The following is a 14,445-nucleotide window of genomic DNA, read 5'->3' as shown; positions in this document are numbered from 1 at the left end:
CTGATGCTACAAATTTAATGTGAAATATTTAATACTTCATGCTGTGAAATATAGCAACCTTAATCCATTTTAATTTATAGCATTCCCCATACTAAAATAGCAGAACAGATTTACCATTATAATTATTGGTATGCTTTGTGAAATTTCTCAGAAAAATTATTCAACTATATTAATCCATAAATTTATCCAATATCATCAAATGGATATTCTGTAAATAGTCAACTTTCCTAAATATTAGCAAAAATGTAAAAGCAAAACCACGTTTTGATACCAAAATCATGAGCCAAAATAGGGATTACATTAGTTACAGGAAATATTTGCCTGTTTCCTTTGATAAAACTCAGCATATAATTCAACAGGAAACACAATTCACATTCAGTCCTTAGAATGTATAATTCTTAGAATGGATAATTTATTGATCATTTTACATTTTTTTTTAGTTAAACAGGGATGAAGAAGAGATACTTCCATGCAATTTATCAATTCCACATCCTTAAGCATACCAAATGTACAAATCACACACTGGAACTAGTTTATATCACCATGATAGAGCCTCACAAAATGGAATTTTCAAAGATTGTTTTCTTATTTATATCTTTGTTAAAAAGAGATTTCAAAAATAGAATTAATTAGGACAGCCTGTGGAGTTTATTCACAACATTTGCTACATAAGAATTTATTCGCTTGAAAGGTTTCATTCTTTTGTCAAGGATTAACTGAAGAGACCCTTATGTCATCTAAATATAGCTCAGAGGGCTCATTTTGTGCATCTTGAAATTCATTACATAAATGTGCAGTTTCATTTCCCCTGGAACTGCAGGATACTTATGTACACCATTTTTATACCTATGTCAGATTCTTCATTGAAAGTCTATTTTTAAAAAATTAATTTTGTAGACTTAAAAATAATTTTCTACTTCATCACTGAGTAATTATCTTGATTCTTTTGGAGAAATTTTGAAGTATTGTTAAACTCTTTCAAATGACAATCAAGAAAAGAGATTGGAGAAAGGACAAGTTCCTGGAGGGCAGGAGCTGCCGTGTTCACTGTTTGATCCCTGGTGTCCCATTTACCAAAGCCATGAAGAAGTGTGGCCTTGATGAGAGGAGGAACAAGTGTAACATCAGCTATGACTGCTAGCCAACACAAAACATTTTCACCACATGGCTTGACTGAGCTGAACATCTTTTACTCAAGTCTATATTGACTCCAATACTGATAGCCCATGAAAGTGTCAACACAACTTTAAACTTTTTCACTGAACACCCAGAATTTAAAACAACAACAACAAATATGTCTTCCCTTACTTGAAAAAGCATTTAATTTATTGAAGAATTTTGTAAAATCAGTTTTGGTGGTTGGATAGATTACAGCAGGGTGGAGAGAATACCAGCATTTTGGGGAATAAACAAAAGGCAACAAAACAACAGAGTCTGTAGTCTACTCATCCTCGATTTGACCATTAAAAGGATTCATGGAGTGGTATCTAGGTCATGGCAGGGACAAAATTTTAATTGAACTCTTTTGTCTTCTTAGTAGGGTACCGAATTTTCAAGGTTAAAAATTTCCTACAATATAAATTGTGCTTATAGCATTAGATGATCAAGAACTCCGTGTCCTTTTAACGTTATTTTGTTTCTCGTCAAAGACATAAAAAGCTTTTTAAATGCTCGGAGTTACTTGACATCCAAGAGAAAATGCAAATAGAGGAAAACACCTCGGAATTATCACTTCTCTATAGGGTTTAAGGTTAATAACCTAATACATCGCTTCATCTCAATGCAGCGTCCTTCAAACAGACTCTGAACCTCAGGGAATCACACACTCACCAGTTCTCTCATTGCACACATTCATGTCTAAAATCTTCTCCAGGAGAAACACTGACACAGCTACCGGAGCTTTTCTTGCTTTTGCTCCTGGTCACTCCTTTCACTGGAATCCCAGTGGCCTTTTCCTTAACTGTATGTTAATCAAACATTCAACTGATTCAACATCAAAAAGATTCTGGATCAAAATCTGAATCTTCATAAAAATTTTTATATAATATATTGGAATTTTATTATGTAATGTGCTATTGCTTCTTAAGCATACTGACTGGATATGCTATGAAATCCAAACTCATCTAGCAATAAATGGAAATCATGGATACGCATTGAGTAAGAGATAATGTCTCACTTTAAAGATAAAGGTTTAAAAAATAGACAAATGTGGACTTTGTGCCAATCAGTACTGATTGAAAATGTTCAAGGTTAAAATCCAGCTCACACAACGTTATTCAGGACATTCATTTCATCAGATATTGAGCAGCAATGCTTGTTGTGCCAGTGGGCACAGACAATCAGAATGACTCAGATACATTATTGCTTTTGGAAGGAGATTTTAAGACAAAAACATTACTCACATTTGCATATATGTCAACTTCGGAAATCACTGCCTCTCGACAGCATTAAATATTTTTCTGTTTTGCAGCAGACAGATATGGGAAGCAACATTTCAAGCATAAGCTTCTTTTGTTTCCATTTAGTAGTACAGGATACTAATCTACACACAATGCATGGCCGTGGTACAGACAAGAAGCCAAAATGAAACCTAGGCACATACACATTAGGTTACAAACTCCACAAGTGCAGTTTGTCACTACCAAATGACTGCATCATCTACAGGACTCCCAGCTCTATGATGGCTGAGTCCATGAAATGGTCAGTTCTGTGAGGAAATGCCTGAGTCCCCACAGGCAAGCACCCTGGGATACTTGCACAGCAGCACTCAGAAACGTCTTGGTCATTACAAGATTAAACAGGGAAAGTGATCTATTTATTTATGCTTGACTTTTGTGAACAGTGAAATTCCAATGAAGGAATTCTGAATATGATGCAAGTAGAATGTACCACACACTGTACATTGGTCCACACTGCTCCCAATCTCACTGTGCTCCTTAGTGCCGCAGAACCCTTGCACCTGCTAGTCTTCGTTCTGCAGCTTCCAAGTAGAAATTCCTTCTAGCTATTGTCATGTGCATTACGCATCCGTGACCTCCTGAGAGAGGGCCTTCCTGACTGCCTAGTGCTGCTCTATCAGTCTCTGGCACCACAGCTCGTCTTCTATTACTACCTTTGCTATCATCTGAAAATCTGCCATTTTGTTTTTGTTTTTGTCTTTCGAGTTTGTCTCCTATAGATGTAATCTTTAGGAAGGCAGGAATCCTGTCATTTTCATATAAAATTGTGCTTAACACATTGCAAGTGCATGATAAATATATTTTGAATGAATGAAGTGTACAGCATATCATTATTATTGAGAGTTTATACTTATTGATCATTAACTAAAAACCAGACAATGTGCTAGGATCATATAATCATAATTAATCTACACTGTCAACCTGTAATAGAGAGAAGTGTTAATTTTTCAGTTCTACAGCCTATAACATATGCCAGGCCAAGGAAAAAAGAAATATGGAGAGCCATACACCTTAAGTCTAAATGTTCAAATATTTTAAATCAAGCTAATAAAATGTTTTAAAAGGGAATTTTAAAATGTCTATGGAAATAATGGAGTTAAAATTTTATTTTGGGATCAAAAAGTTTTGAAACACATGCATATTTTTTAAGACTTGGTTATTTGAAAAGCAGAGTAACAGAGAGAGAGAGAGGGACACAGCAAGACAAAGATCTTCCATTTTGTAGTTTAGCCCCAAAATGGCCAGGGCTGGGCCAGGCAGAAGCCAGGAGCCTGGAATTTCATCTGGGTCTCCCATGTGGCTGGAGAGGGCCCAGCTCTTTCTCTGGTGTATTAGCAGGGAGCTAGATCAGAAGCAGAACCACCGGGACTCAAACTGGTCCTCTAATATGAGAGGCCGTCATTGCAAGTGGGGACTTAACCCACTCCATCACAACTCCAGCCCATAGTTGTTTTTTTTTTTTTCACAATACATATTTCCATGAACTTTTTGATGCCCTCTCAGATGTACTCTAAAATATGCACTCCACTCTGGTATTGGTGATATAATTCACAAAAACATGTAACAGCATGTTTGATTTGAATTCTTAAATTCCTCATATTCCACCCAGGGTCTTAGAGACACAGGGATGGACCATTGTAGATCCCCTTCCCCTAGCCTGCTTCTCCTATCTGCACCCCAGGCTGCATCCCACACTGCAAGGGACATGATGCATACAGGTTGTATATATCTCAAATTGCTTGTCTAAGCTCAGACTGCATTTCTTTGTGCCTGTGATCTACCCACAAGAAAGCAGGTTGGGGAAACAGGTCCATGTAGATTCTGGAATTGTAAATCCAGGTCATCTGGTAGAAGATGTCTGAAATCCAGAGCTTTTTCTTAAAGGGGAGATCGAGGCTTCAGTCAACAAAGTCCCATTGGTAACATGACAACCTAATCTTTTGAAGGAAGATATGATGACTGGAAGGAAGCAAGAACAGTCTTTTATAAAGCATGGAGTCTGAATCAGGGAGCCCTTTCAAGTATAAAACTAAGACTCAAAATTTGAACATTAAGAAATGGAATCTCGAGGCCAGCCCTGTGAAGTTATGGATGCCGGCATCCCATAGGGGTGCAGGTTCTCATCCCAGCTGTTGCACTTCCAATCCAGCTCTCTGTTGGTGGCCAGTGAAAAGCAGCAGAGGATAGCCCAAGTGTTTGGCCCCTGCCAGCCATGTGAGAGACCCAGATGAAGCTCTTGGCTTTGTCCTGGACCAGTGCTGGCAGTTACAGCCTTCTGGGGATGAACGAGCAGATGGAATATCTCTCTCGCCATCTCCCACCCTGCCTCTTTCTCTATGAATCTGATTTGAAAATAAATAAGCAAATCTTAAAAGAATTTGAACCTCAGAAGAGTGATTTCAAATCCAGACATTATGATTCCAGCATTCAGGCTCTTACCAATTCTGTTGACCTTGTTCACAAAACATTCAACACAGGATAGTCTTTGTAATGCATATTGGGGTAAATCATGTAAATCACACCAAGTCACCTCATGTTGCCTTGAAAAGTAAAGGAGTCACTACCCTGAAAAATAAGCCATTTGGGACAACCAGTGCATTGAACACCAGAGAGCTGTACAATTTTATAAAATTACAAAAATCACATCAAAACATAACCAGGCTATTTGAATGTTAGGTAATTTCATTCCAACAAATGCTACTGAGTTCCTGCCATGTTCTATGCTAAGTGCTTGAGGCAGGAAGTAGAAAGTATGATCATCTAATGGGGAAAATGCAGATGAATTACTATATACAATAAAAAGCAGGATAAGTGAAGTGATTGGATAGTGCTATAAGGAATTTGGTTCAGTAGTACAGAGAATGTTTGGTAAATTTTGTCTGACGATAAGGAGAAGGGATTTGTAAGAATCCAGGTAACATTTACAATGGGTCTAAAAGGATGAGTAGAGTTGGCAAGGAGGCTATTATGGGTTTCTAGAGCATGAGCAGAAGCATGAAAATCATGGCTATGTCAATGACTGACATAGCACTGGCAAGCCCAAGGTGCGTAGATCAAACAATATTTTGAGAGAAGAGATTAGAAATGTTGTTTTGTGTCAGACCAATGGGGAGTAGGAATGAAATCTGAAGACTTCTAAATTTTATTCTTCAGACCACAGGGAGGCAGAAAATGAAATTCTTGAGGCATAGAGTTATATAATTTTTATTACTTTAAAAACACTAATGAGGCAATTGATAAGAATAAAGTACTAATGAGAAGGGCATGCAAACAAGTTGGCTTTAATCAGGGCAACCGTGGTAAGAATGCAAACAGAATTGTACAGAACTATAGAGAAGATGAATGAAGAGGAGTAAGTACTCTCCTGATAAGGAGCTCTGGGAAAGGACTGTCAATGACGTCCAAGCATCTAGCCCTGTGAAACTAGAAGAATGGAAGCTGAAAGATTAGGGGGAAAACATGTTAAATACAAGGGTATAGAGTCAACACTGGAAAAGAAGGTTCAACTGCCCTGAGAGGGAAGGAATAGATGAGAAGTTTATGGAAGAGAAGCAGAGGTAAGAATATCTGATGAAGTTAATGACTGGCTTTTATTATATAAGACGACACACACATGGACACACAAATGGAAAAATCTTCCATATTCATGGATTGGAAGGATTAATATTATCAGAATGTTGATACTACCCAAAGCAGTTTACAGATTCAATGCAATCCCTATCAAAATTCTAAGAGCATTCTTCATAGGACTAGAAAAAGTCCTAAAATTCACAGAAACACAAGACTCCAAAAAGGACAAAGCAATCTTAAGCAATAATAATTAAAAAAAGGTGTAGGCAACAAAACACCAGATTTCAAGGCATACTATTATAGAGCTATTATAATCAAAACAGCCTGGTATTGGCATGAAACTAGACATGCAGACCAATGGAATAGAATAAAAATATCCCAAATTAACACACACATCTATAATCATCTCATCTCAGACAATTGATCTAAAAGCATTCCCTGAATAAAGGACAGTCTCTTCAACAAATGGTGTTGAGAAAACTGGATTTCCACATGCAGAACTTTGAAACAAAATCCCTACCTTACACCCTATATCAAAATCAACTCAAAATTGTTTAAGAATCTAAACTTAAGACCTGATACCATCAAACTACTAGAGGAAAACATAGGGCAAACATTTCAAGATATTAGCATAGACAAAGACTTTTTGGGTAAGATCCAAGGGCCCAGAAAATAAAAGTAAAAGTGGGCAAATTGAATTAAATAAAGCTAAGAAGTTTTAACACAGCAAAGGGAACCAAATAAAGAGACAATCCACAGGACAGAAGAAAATATTTGAAAGCTATGCATCTGATGAAGGATTAATATCCAAAATATATAGAGAGCTCAAAAAAAAACCTCAGTAACAAAAAACAATTAAGTGAATAAATGGGAAAAAGTATATGGATAGATATTTTTCAAAGGAAAAAATACAAATGGATAAGAAACAAATAAAAAAGTGCTCAGTATCATCAGCCTTCAGGGAAATGCAAATAAAAAAACACAATGAGCTAGTATTTCACTCCAGTTAGAATGGCTATTATCCAAAAAGCAATAAAGGTTGTGGAGTTAAGGGTGCCCAATACACTGTTGTACCAATTCAGAATGCAAATTGGTCCAACCATTATGGAAAACAATAAGGAGATACCTCAGAAAACTAAAAATGCACCTACCATATGATCCAGCTATTGCACTCAGTGGAATATATTCAAAGGAAGTAAAATCAGCATATAAAAGAGATACCTGGGCTCCCAGGTATCTCGTTTATATAAGCTCAATTCAAAAAGGCAAAGATAAGCTTTCAACCCAAATGCTCATCAACTAATGATTAGAAAAAAGAAAATGTGGTATATATACACAATGGAATATTACTGAGACATAAAAATAATAAAATCCTGACATTTTTCAAAACATGCATGGAAAACACCATGGAATATTACTCAGACATAAAAAATAGGGTAATTAACATTGATTGATTCAGGTTGGGATTCTTAGGAAAGGTGATGTTAATGTTACCTGTATATCCTTTACAAATATATTTATAAAATAAATTAATATAAACAAAACATAGTCGGACAGCATTGTAGCACAATAGTTTGGGTTGCCACCTGTGATGACAGCATTCCATATGAGCACCAGTTTGAGTTCCAGCTGCTCCACTTCCAATGCAGCTTCTCATTAATGTGCCTGGGAAAACAGCAGAAGATGGCCCAAGTACTTGGGATCCTACCACCCATGTTGGAGACCTGGATGGTGTTCCAGACTACTGACTTCAGCCTGGCCCAGCATCAACCATTGCAGCTATTTGAGGACTGAACCAGGAGATGGAGCATGTCTCTACCTATTTCCACCCCCTCCCACCAATTACTCTGCCTTTCAAATAAATAAATCTTAAAAAAATTACAAGCATGTTCAGATTCAACATGGACATGACTAATATTGTTAGTGATGAACCAGAAAAGAATGACCTCATGTCTTAGTGCTGCTTGGACCCTAAATTAGTCCAACTCTGTTTATTATTCCCTTTATCTTTACCACAGGGACAGTTAATTCTTCTGTATTCAGTACAACTTAAATATTAGAGGGACCAGAGCTGTGGTGTAGCTGGTTAATTTGCTGCCTGTGATGCCAGCATCCCATGTGGGTGCTGATTTGAGTCTTGGCTGCTCCTATTCTGCTCCAAATCTGTGCTTATGTGACTGGGACAGTGGTGGAAAATGGCCCATGTACTTGGACCTCTGCAACCATGTGGGAGCTCCTAGCCCTGGCCATTGTGGCCATTTGGTGAGTGAACCAGCAGAGGGATGATATTAATTCTCTCTCTCTCTCTCTCTCTCTCTCTCTCTCTCTCTCTCTCTCTCTCCACATTTCTCTGTGACTTTGCCTTTCAAATAAATATTTTTTTAAAAAAATTAAACATTAGAGGGGCTAGCGCTGTGGGCTAAAGCCCTGGCCTGAAGTGCTGGCATCCCATATGAGCACAGGTTCTGGTCCCAGCTGCTCCTCTTCCAATCCAGCTCTCTGCTGTGGCCTGGGATGGCAGTGGAGGATGGCCCAAGCCCTTGGGCCCTTGCGCCTGCATGGGAGACCCGGGGGGGGGGGGGGCTCCTGGCTCCTGGCTTCAGATCAGCACAGCTCCGGCCATTGTGGCCATTTGGGGAGTGGGCCAGCGGATGGAGGACCTCTCTCTCTCTCTCTAGATCTGCCTCTCTTTGTAACTCTGTATTTCAAGTAAAGAAAATAAATTTTTAAAAAATCAAAAAAAAAAAAATCCTGACATTTTTCAAAACATGCATGGAAAACACCATGGAATATTACTCAGACATAAAAAATAATAAAATCCTGACATTTTTCAAAAAATGCTTGGAACTGGAGCTCATTAGGCTAAGTGAAACAAGTCAGACCCAGAAAGACAATGATCACATGTTTTCTTTCATTTGTGGAAGTGAATACAGAGGGTATAGAAACTGTGTGGATATCATATCATTTGGTATATAGCTATAAATATTGCTTCACTGAATCATACCATGTACATCACAATATACTCCTTTTTTTCCCACATTAAAAAAACAAATAAGAGTGGTTTCAATTTTCTCAATGAAGCAGAACACTGCTTCATACAAATCACACATTTACAAAGAAGCAACTGGAGTGTGATTGGGATTTTAAATATCATTTAAAACATTAAAACTATATAATAGGATTTAGATGGAGGTTTGGAAAATGGATTTCTGGATAATTTGAATCATTATTTGGTTGCCTAATATTTCCTTTATGAGATCCAACAGTGGGTGATAAATTAACTCAATGAAAGACTAGTTCTTAGTCCATCATAGATACACAGGAATGTTTTATGTTCTTTCCAGAGCCTGATAGATTTTTTTTTGACAGGCAGAGTTAGTGAGAGAGAGAGAGAGAGACAGAGAGAAAGGTCTTCCTTTTGCCGTTGGTTCATCTCCCAAATGGCCACTACAGCATGCTGCACTGATCCGAAGCCAGGAGCCAGGTGCTTCCTCCTGGTCTCTCATGCGGATGCAGGGCCCAAGCACTTGGGCCATCCTCTACTGCCTTCCTGGGCCACAGCAGAGAGCTGGCCTGGAAGAGGGGCAACCGGGACAGAATCCGGCACCCCAACTGGGACTAGAACCCGGGGTTCCGGCGCCGCAGGTGGAGGACTAGCCAAGTGAGCCAGGTGCTGGCCTAGCCTGATAGATTTCTAATAATGATTTTTGTTTTATTTTTAAAGTATTTATACTCTAGAAAACAAGTAGAAAAGAAAATCTATGCTTCCCAAGTCTGCAAACAAGACTGAGCATACTTTGGATTTGTGAATGAACTAAATTAATGAAGCCAAGTGTAGAACAGGCAACAGATCCTTGTTTATAATACATATGAAATCAATAAAGGTGCTGCTCCTTCACACAAATAAGCACATACCAGTGAAAGTTTTATCAAGAGCTTCCATATTAACCATAAAATAAAATAGATTAACTGAGATTTTAGCCAACAGGGAAAAAAATTATAAAAGAATGGTTTTAGCAAACACACCTAGAATTGAACTGTTTTATTTAATAGCCATTTACGCATCACTTCTCAGCCTTTTGGCTAAGATCAAGTGTGTATTTAACAGCCATTTATACCAATAACTGGTTTCACAAAATTAACTGACATTCACCTATATTATATCAACCTACTTTCAGGGATGAATAATAATGGGGTTTATTTTGCCATCTCAAAATTGGCCCCTGTAAATTTACCCAGTTCTAATTTATCCACCCTAATATTAGGAAGATTTAGCTGACAGACACTTTAATTATTACTGTCTCTATCTTTGGTAGTTAGTTACTACCATTTTAGCCTCTTCAGGTTTTATGTGCACCATGTAATTCTAGTGTACTGAAAAGCAAATATAGATTACCAAAAGGTTACCTCAGAGATATTAATAAAGCTAAAACATAGCAAAATAGAAATTCTATGTCAAATGCCAGACTTTGAAGAGCTAGATTCAGGGAACATAGTTTATTCAGCTCTAAGAATCTGAAATTACTTCAGCACGAATCAGCAGTGGCAATAGGGATAGATAATATGACACCTGGAGGCAGAACCAATAAGAATTGATCACTCATTACATGTGCAATCCAGGAAAGGGTCAGAGATAAGTCCAAAGTGTCTGCCTAGGTGACTTGGAGGAGAACTTGCACAACAAGCTCAAGGGGTTGAGAAACAAGAGAATCCAATCCACCGGCAAAAGAGTTGGCACTGGGAGGAGGGAGGGGAACTCGCCCTCGAAAGTAGAGGGCTGGAGGAGAGTCGGATGACAAAGGGGAAGACTACTTGATGGAATTCATATGCGTTAAACTCTACTTGCTCAGCGACACTAGACAATGAAGGAAGAGCTTTGAGAAATGAGATAGAAGAACATCAGAGTAGATTTCCTTCTGCTGCCTGGCCATGGATGATGCTCTAGAATCATCTCTGACAGAGATATGAGATCAACAATTATGAATCTGCTCTTAAAGCAAGGAAGTCCAGCACCTGAAATCTTTGTTTTACAACAAATAATCTATTTTTTTCAATTTTATTTAGTTATACAAGTCTCACGTATTTCATATATACAGATTTAGGAACACGCTGATACTTCCTCCCCAACCCACCCATGCCCTCTCCCATTCCCACTCTTCATTTTTACAGGGATCTAAGCTATTTTTACTAAGCTACTTTAATAGCAAGAATGAAGGCCTCCAAGTAAGTGCCATAGAACTGAGGAGAGAAAAAGGAAACCCGTTTTCCCTAGACAGCACAATCTCTAAGGCTGATAAATCAGCACTGTGCAAGAGTGCACAGCTCATTAAAGTTAAAATTACCATTGCTTCACTGATTAATAAACGAGTTCAAGTTCTCCTAAATCTTTGATAGCTGATTTTTAAGAAGTAAGGGGTCAAAAAGTTTTTGTTATCCAATCAAAATCTGTCTGCCCTTCTTAGTTGTTCTCCATTGGCAAATGCCCCCTCCACTGTGTGACTCAGGGATAAACTGATTGGTAGAGACAATAATGGGAATCAAATTGCTTTCCCATAGATGGATTCAGAAAGAGATATAATACCAACCATGGTCAATCAGACTGAGGGAGTTGGGTGCATGGCTTCTGGGTGCAGTTTGATCTTTTTCTCCTTCCTGGGAACATTTTTTGTTATTTGAATGTAACTCCTAGAAACAAAATCATGAGGACAAATGATAGGACAAAGCTGACTGGGGATGGTAGAATGGAAAGACAGAAAGGATATCTTTTAGATTCTGTATTAACCAACCTAGAACCTTCACACTCCTTGATACTTCTTGTGTGGGAGAACACATTTCCCTTATATTTGACCACAGTTGACATTTACATTTGTTTGTCTTGTTGTTGCTTGTTGCAAATCCTATCTTAGCTGATTTAAGGGTGCCATAGAAGAGAAAAAAAAATCCATATTCCCAGCTACTCACAATTTTATTGTCTATTTGATTTTCTCAAGCCAAGGCACTTTGAGCAGACCCGTGGTGTGTTACAAGGAATGCTAATCAGTGCAATACACTTATACAGCTACTTACGGTGTCAACTCCCTGAGTATCAGCATTTTGCAAGCACTTGCAAGAGCATAAATATGTATTTCAAGTGTTGTAGAAGGAGGACAGGAGGACTTTGTAAAGAGAAGCATCATATAAGACAAAGTAGAAATGGAAAGTCACTTGAACATGCACAGATAAAAATCTTCACAAAAGAAAAATAGGAAAACATTTATTTCAAAGTAAATAATCTCTAATGAGCTTTAAGAGTTCATCATTTTTTAAAACTGCACACAACAAAAACAATGTGTCATATGCAGTATATTTTCTGACTTAAAAATAACCCTTGGAAAAGTTGCTCATTTCATTTGCAGACCCTAATAGCAAATTTTATCTGCAGTATCTTTAAAATACTCTGAAAGAGTGATCTTGGAAAACATAATCAACCAAAGCTTCATTTTATAAAATGCAACCAAATATCCTACTGTGAGGCCAAATCAAAAAGTTAATGAGGATATAAGAAGAAAAAAATTTACCAGCCCTTGAGAGAGAAAAGTAAAAGTATATACTAAAACATTCATTTGTCTGAAATACAATAAAACTAAAGTCTAAATTAAGCAGGAGCTTAGGTGTGTTTATATATTTTTACTGTAAATATTAAACAAAATCAGGAAAAGGTTCTTATAAGGAAAGAAGTTAAAATATTCTGTTTTACTATAAACAACACAGCTTGAAGATCTCTATATGGAATCTTAATACAGTTCAACAAGATGCTACCACACATGCTAATCTTTAAGTCTTCTACCACAAATATCATACAGATACTCTAATATCTTACACATACATAATTTTCTCATTATTTTTGAAGAGTCCTACTTAGCTTTCCATTTCCTTTAGATATAGAATAAAAAATTTCTTTTGCTTCAAACAATTTAAACAGAATGAAAATTTTCACAATGAATATCCTTCAAAGGAGTGTTTCAAAGACCTTCTCTTTAGGAAAGCTTACACATGACTAGGATTGCATGTTGGGGTCGGGAAAGAACTGCAGAACAGAAAGCCATGCAGACGGGGAACACCAAAGGAACCAGGATGCCTGGGCCAATTCTTGAAAACAAAGGAGAGGTGCCATCAAGTGGCTGAAGAAAGAATTCTTCATATGGGAACGGTTTTTCCCAGACATTGCCATCTGGTGGCCAATATTGGGAATCATTTCAGACTTGTAAAATGAGATCGTGAAATGTCTTTTATGTGTTATATAATTTAAAGTTTGATAGCGCCCAACTGCCATTAACAGAGTAAATGCCCTTGATATACTTTATAATGCCACTTAAAGACAGATTATAAGAAATAATAATAATGGAATGAGTGTCAATCATAATTTTATAGTTAAGAAGAATTATGTTTAAACATTATATCTGGTTTAATAAATGATTTTAGGAAATTTTTCCATAAGAAACTCAAATTAAATTGATATTTACAATTGTATTTAATCCTGAAGCTATGATTTTTAAAGTTAGCTTACCAGACATTTACTTAGCCTTCTAATATCTCCTGGAAAATTTAACAGGCTTTTTTCATTGTTATTGCTGTCATTTTTGTTAACCTGAAATGGACCTTACAAATCATCAGATGAATTCTTTTTATCTTTTTCCCAAAAAATATTTCCTGACCTCCTTCAATGAACAAGGATACAGATCTTGGTTACACAATGGTGTGCAAAACAGCCATGACTCTGTCCCTAAGAAGCTGACAACTTAGTGTAGGTGATAAATATTTGAAGAAATGTGTCTGTTTATTCATTTAGAATATATACATATATATGTATGTGTGTATATATATATATATACATACTATATATATGTGGAGGAGGGAGGGAGGGAGAGAGAGAGAGGGACTCAGAGGGAGGGAGAGAGAGAGAGAGCAAGAGCACACGCACATACACTACTTTTTATGCCTTGTTCAAGGCCGCATTAGAGAACCAAACAGACAATCCTATTCTGGAGGATTGCTTTGAAATACAAAGGACAAATTGAACAAAGATCTGAATAGGAACTTTTTGTAGGAAAATGTCCTTTTACTTTTCTAGGAAAATGACACTAAATTATATAAAACCTGAGTAGCAGACAGTATATGGAGAGGCAAGAGCCAGGACCAGAGGAAACAGAGATGTAGCCACATGTGCATATGCAGAAGTCCTCAAATGGGAAGAAATGAGAGTAGCTGAGGACAGTAAACAAGGAGAGTGGCATGACCTGGGGTCAGAGATCAAGGAGGGTGCAAGTCCCCGCAACATCACTGCAACATCAGGTGGTGAAAAGAAATATGATTTTCAATGTCAGAGTAATGGGAAGTCATTTAAGAAATACAATCACAGGGGTAACATGATTTACAT

At 37.3% G+C, this 14,445-nt stretch overlaps 1 protein-coding gene and 1 pseudogene across 10 annotated transcripts in view; one reads left to right on the top strand and one right to left on the bottom strand.

Moving 5' to 3' along the window:
- TRPM3 (transient receptor potential cation channel subfamily M member 3) overlaps positions 1–14,445 on the bottom strand; it is a 1,025,749-nt gene that overhangs the window by 744,340 nt on the left and 266,964 nt on the right. The window lies entirely within an intron of this gene.
- Positions 14,264–14,445, top strand: part of LOC108178104 (nuclear transport factor 2 pseudogene) — a 90,857-nt pseudogene continuing 90,675 nt past the window's right edge.

This window comes from Oryctolagus cuniculus, chromosome 1, assembly GCF_964237555.1.
Source record: "Oryctolagus cuniculus chromosome 1, mOryCun1.1, whole genome shotgun sequence".
NCBI classification, from domain to species: Eukaryota; Metazoa; Chordata; class Mammalia; order Lagomorpha; family Leporidae; genus Oryctolagus; species Oryctolagus cuniculus.
Note: the sequence above shows the minus strand (reverse complement) of the source record. Positions and strands in the feature narration are given on the sequence as shown.